The sequence below is a fragment of the Physeter macrocephalus genome, chromosome 8 (assembly GCF_002837175.3).
Source record: "Physeter macrocephalus isolate SW-GA chromosome 8, ASM283717v5, whole genome shotgun sequence".
In the NCBI taxonomy this organism is placed as follows: Eukaryota; Metazoa; Chordata; class Mammalia; order Artiodactyla; family Physeteridae; genus Physeter; species Physeter macrocephalus.
The window spans coordinates 151210449-151216260 of record NC_041221.1 but is presented as its reverse complement, the minus strand read 5'-3'; positions in this window follow the sequence as shown (position 1 = coordinate 151216260).

The following is a 5812-nucleotide window of genomic DNA, read 5'->3' as shown; positions in this document are numbered from 1 at the left end:
GGTGGGAGGGAGACGCAAGAGGGAGGGGATATGGGGATATATGTATATGTATAGCTGATTCACCTTGTTATAAAGCAGAAACTAACACACCATTGTAAAGCAATTATACTCCAATAAAGATGTTAAAAAAATGGGAGCTTTTATTGTTTTTAATATTATTACCATGGTTTGTATTTTGGCGTGGTCTTTAGGAAGAATGCAGGACTTGGAATAAGATCTGAGTTCTCATCTCACTGGTGTTGAGTTGCTCTACAACCTCAGCATGCTGTGTTTCACTTCCCTTTTCTGTCAAGTGAGACCCCGTCACCCGCCCTTCCTCTCCATGTCGGCTGGAGAGGTCAAAAACATCATCTTAAATGGGAAAGTGCTTTGAGATATAAACAACAGAAAAGCAAGTAAATGTTTGTATAGCTTGTCTCAGCTTATAGACATTTGTAGTCAAAATGAGTCTGAGAAAATGAAAAGGGATCCGGAACTCCTTGTTAGCTCTAGATGGGTAGAGAGAGGTGTGGGTAGATGTGAACCTGGAGGGTGAGGAACCATAATCCACTAGGTTCCTTTAACTGATTCTCCAGCACCTGCTGGCTTTGGGCCCCAAGGTTCCCAGTCCTAACATAAAAATAATGCAAGGGAAGAAGGTGGAATAAGATGTGTTTTTATGCATGCTCGTTTCTCTGGCCTGAAATGTTCTTCCAGACCCTCCCTTCCTTAGAAACTCCCATTTACCCTTTAAGACACAGCTCAAATATCACTTCCTCTGTAAAGCCCTCCCTGCTTCTTTGGGTATTTTCACTCTCTGTGCTCTCACTGGATTGTGACCATTGCTCCATCGGATGACCTACAGCAGTGCTTTGCAATCACAGTTGATTCTCATCATTCAGTGGTTATGTTTAATAAAATCACCTGATTTACACATAACCTTGTTTTATGCACATTTCTGTTCAAAAACACCTTGTTCAGTATGTATTGTGGCTTCATTAACATTGAACTCACAGTCAACAGAACTATGACTCATGCTGAGTGAAACTCATCTAACACATGTTTTCCTTGTAAGATACATCACAGCCTTTCACATACATGAGACAGCACCTCAGCTCTGTGCTTGAGGGTCACTTTAAACAGCAAAATGACCAATAAAATGTACACAAGTGCAAAAAATTTGGCACTAAATAGACCTAAAAAAAGACACTAATTTATGGTATGAGCTGAAATGAGAAGGCAGGGCCTCGCCTTGTTCAACCTCAGCTGGGAATGTGCATGTAGAGTGACAAATTTTTCTCTGCTCTGGGCATGGGCATGTCATGAATGACTGTGAAAGGGCTGCAAGAATTGACTTTGGGGTTACAGATAGATTTTAGTGAGTAGGCAATTTGCAACTATAAAGTCTGCAAAGCATAAAATCAACTGTATTTATTTATGTGTTGGACTTTTTTACTAGCCTGAGGCTTCTTACAGAAAGGTTGGCATGTGTACTGGATATCTTCTCTCTCTTTTTTTTTTACATTTATTTATTTTATTTTTGGCTGCATTGGTCTTTGTTGCTGTGCATGGGCTTTTCTCTAGTTGTGGTGAGCCAGGGCTACTCTTCGCTGTGGTGCGCGGGCTTCTCATTGCGGTGGCTTCTCTTTGTTGTGGAGCACAGGCTCTAGGCGCCCAGGCTTCAGTAGTCATGGCTCGTTGGCTCTAGAGCGCAGGCTCAGTAGTTGTGGCACGCAGGCTCAGTAGTTGTGGCACACAGGCTTAGTGGCTCCGCGGCATGTGGGATCTTCTCGGACCAGGGCTTGAACCTGTGTCCCCTGCATTGGCAGGCAGATTCTTAACCACTGCACCACCAAGGAAGCCCTGGATATCTTCTCTTGATCCTCCAGACCTACTCCACTCTTCTCACCCTGCCCTCACCCCTGCAGACTGACCTCTGTGGACTACTCTACTAGGATTTCTTTGTCCTCTGGCTTCCAGTTGGGTTTGACCAGCAAGAAACCCCAGAAGTTGATGGGGGGAAGGGAGGAGAGTGGGGCCAGCATATTTATTCCACAGCCTCCTCCTTGTGTTGCTGCTTTGGGCTTCCTCTGTCTCTCACTAAATGTCCTGTCCTCTTGAGGCACCTTTCTGCAGGTGACTCTCTGCTTCCACAAGCAAGTGACCACTCCCATTCCTCATCTGTTTGGGCCTAGGAGTGGTAACTGCTCCTTGGCTGTTCCTTCCCTCTGTACTACTTACTATGGTTCTTCTAAACCCACACTGTGTTAAATAGACCTTTTGAAATAGGCTCGCCTTGAATTATCTTAATTTGACTGTGATGTGTTTGGTCCTCAACTGATATCTTATTCATCGTATACGCCTTACACAGTGCCAAGTAACAGCAGGTGAATGGTAACAAATGATCTCTAAAACTCCTCCTAACAGTATCTGTATGATTCAGTTATCCCAGAAACCAACTATTCATGATGACTTGGGAAGAATTGCAAAGTCACTGAAGACACACTCATACACACACACACACACACACACACACACACACACACAGCCCATCTTGCTGAATGGGGTATGTTCTGCCTTTTCCTGAGTGCGGTGGTCTTGTGTGTTGGGAGGTTCCAGGCAGAGTAGGATCTTCAGGATAAATGCTCTCTGAGAAGCCGATCTGTTCATCCATCCTGCTCTGGAAGCTTCCTCTCTGGGTCATTTGCCAGGGGGAGTCAAGCCTAGAGGTGAGTCCCACAAAGGACTGTGTGGAAGCTACAGCCTTTCTCACTGGTACCTGATGGTTCTCTGGGTGCATGAGCTGGCTCCTGCAGTGGACGTGGGTATTTGGTGAACTGGAAGGTAAAGGGAGAGCTCGATACACCAAAACTATAATAACCCAGCCCTTATTTCACTGGGATTTTAAGAGGGAGGAGAACAGCTGTGCCTTGCTGTCCAACTGTGGCTTAAGAACTCCGAATTACAATTTCTACATGTCACCCACACAGCAGATGACAGAATGAGTATGGACAATAATTTGGTACTAGGAGCAAGTCAGAAATCATCTCCAGATTGGTTTCTCTTCCACCAGCTTTGCCTCTCTCAAATCCACTCTCCACACTGCTGCCAGAATATATTTTTAAACACAAATTTGACCTTCTCTCCTTGTTCAATGACATTTTTCCTCTCTACAACTAGAGTTCCAACTTTTTTTGTGTTTTAAAATCTAGGTCCTTGTCTAGATTTATAGCCTTAGATTAAACTTGTCTACCCCTTCTATTATCCTCACCCTTGCTGAGAGCACACACACACACACACACACACACACACACACACACACACACACACCCTATGCCCCAGCAATGGTAAACTGATAATAGCTTCCCAATATGTTTTGTTTCCTCTATCCCTCTACCTGGAAAGTAGTTCTCTTATTTCTGTCCATTTGCTTGCCTAAAAAAAGCATAATTCATCTTCAAAACTGAGTCAGAGATGATATCTTCTGTGACAGTGCTTCCCAAACTTTAATGTGCAGATGATCACCTGTAGATCTGTTAAAATGTAGATTCTCATTCAGTGGATCTCAGGGTGGAGAGAGAATTTGCATTTCTCACAAGCTAGCAATGCTGCTGTTGCTGGTCCTGGGACCACACTTTGAGTAGCAAGTTTCTAGGAAGTTTCCACTGATGTCGCCCTTTGCCCAATAGATTCCATCACTTTTTCTGAGCTCTTCTCTACTTTGACCTTATTTCTGTTGTTGCTCTAATTGCTGTATTATAATTTTACTTGTTTATATGTCTGCCTTCCCAACCATACCTGGAGTTTCTTAAAAGTAAAGACTGTTGTTTTCATCTTTGTTTCTGCAGCACTCAGCACAGCATATCAGAGATCACAGGAAGCATTTGATATTTACTTGGTGAAACAATGTTGAATGATGTATAGTCTATTTGTCTGTGGAATGTGAAACTATGTAACCATTATTATTTATGGAAAACTTTTTGTTGTCTGACATTAGGATAAATATGGATAAATATGGACCCAGGCTATACATACTATTTACTAAAATGCACAGCTTTATTTGCTAGACCCAACCTTTCACTTGGTGTGATTTACAAAGCATAAGAGATATTTGTAACATTTTAATTGTGAACACTAGCAATCACTGTACACTAATAAATATTCAATCTATCCAAATATAAATACATAATCTCAAAAGGGCACAATGCAAAATCTATAAAATGCATCCAGAACCAAAACTTTGCATAGAGGAATTTCCCTGTGAGCACATGGCACCATTTTCAAAATGTGAGAAGGAAAAAAAAAGCCAAAAACCAAACAGGCAGAAGTCTATTTTGCAGGACACTGAGAGGTAACCTCTTGACACATGTTAAGTTAAAGCCTCAATGATTCTGAGCTTGAACAAGATAATACCATGTAAGGGAGTATTTTTCTAAACCATACCACAGAAATCAGTCAATTCTGATGTTTTCCTTCTAGGCTGGATGTTCCAGAAATCATCTCTAATTAAAGGTTCCAAAAAAGAATGTACAAAATGCCAAAAAAGTAAACAGGGATGATTTTGGATAAGTTGAGAAATATCATCTTCTGAATGATAGTTTTTTTTTTGAAGCTACCAGTTTCACAATAATTATACTTAAAAGTTGTACATCTGCATTTTCAGCCGGTCAAAATATCACATGATGTTTTAGAAAGAGCTGATTTCAACACCATCCAAAAAGAGTTTTCCCTGAACACTGTAGGAAAATTAAATCTCTCTTACATCAGGGAATACCCTTCCCCAGGAAGTGTCCAAGAAGACCGCAGCCGGCTCAAAGTTGAAGTGATAATTCAAGGAAGTATTTATACTTCTGCGGGAGAATCTTTTAAAGCTGCTTTGAAGCCCATCTACAAATTGCTTCATGCAATATGACTCTGGTGGGTTGAATGAATCAAAGGGCTAATTACTCCTTTAGTAACTCCAACGTCATTAACTCTGATGAAGGTGAGGATACAGATGAGGAAAAAAAGATCCTGTTCCAAGTTGGAGGGCTATACAGCCAGCCACACTGGTCTATGCAGGAGCAACTTTACTTGCTGATGGTGCTATGTTGGCTTCTTTATTGGCTCTCTAGGACTTTCCCCTCTACTCTACTTACCTCCTCAGCAATCCCTTTCACCCTCAGTAGGAGGCAGTGTTGAATAAAAATAGAGAAACTGTGCATTGCAGTCAGACAGAGGTGGGCTGTATTCTTCCTAGCTCTGTCACTTCAGGCAGGTGTCCAAGCTTTTCAAAGCCTAAGTTCCATTATCTGTGAAATGGGAATAATAATAATATCTCACTGCACTGGTGTGAACTCAGGGTGAACTGAGATTCTGCAGTTAAGGCTTGTAGCTCAGTACATATTCACTTTGCATATTCAAGTGCTCAATCAACAGTAGGCATCCTTGTGCATCTTGGAAGCCCCCAACTTGGTGCCTGACTCCGTTTCCATCCAGATGGTTTGAACAAGAACAGACCTCTTACTCCTCTCTTAGAATCTGGGGAGACTTGGAAGTCTCAGCCTTAAAGTTGCAAATCTCTAGGGCCTAAACAAGCTTCAGTTTCTCTGCCAGGCCACACTCCCCAGCACAAGTCTGCACTCTGTTGATGAGGATGGAAGAATGCAGAGAGGGGACTGATTCCTGGAGGCCTCAGTAAGTCAGTGTTTATGGAAGCCATGATTTCCTCCCAGGATGCCTGTGGAAGCATTCGGCACAGAATGGGACTCAGAGTCACTTGCTTGGCTTGGTAGTAAAGATGAGCATCCAAGTGGTTACAACCTAAGGCCTTTCCCTGTACCAGGTGTTTCCA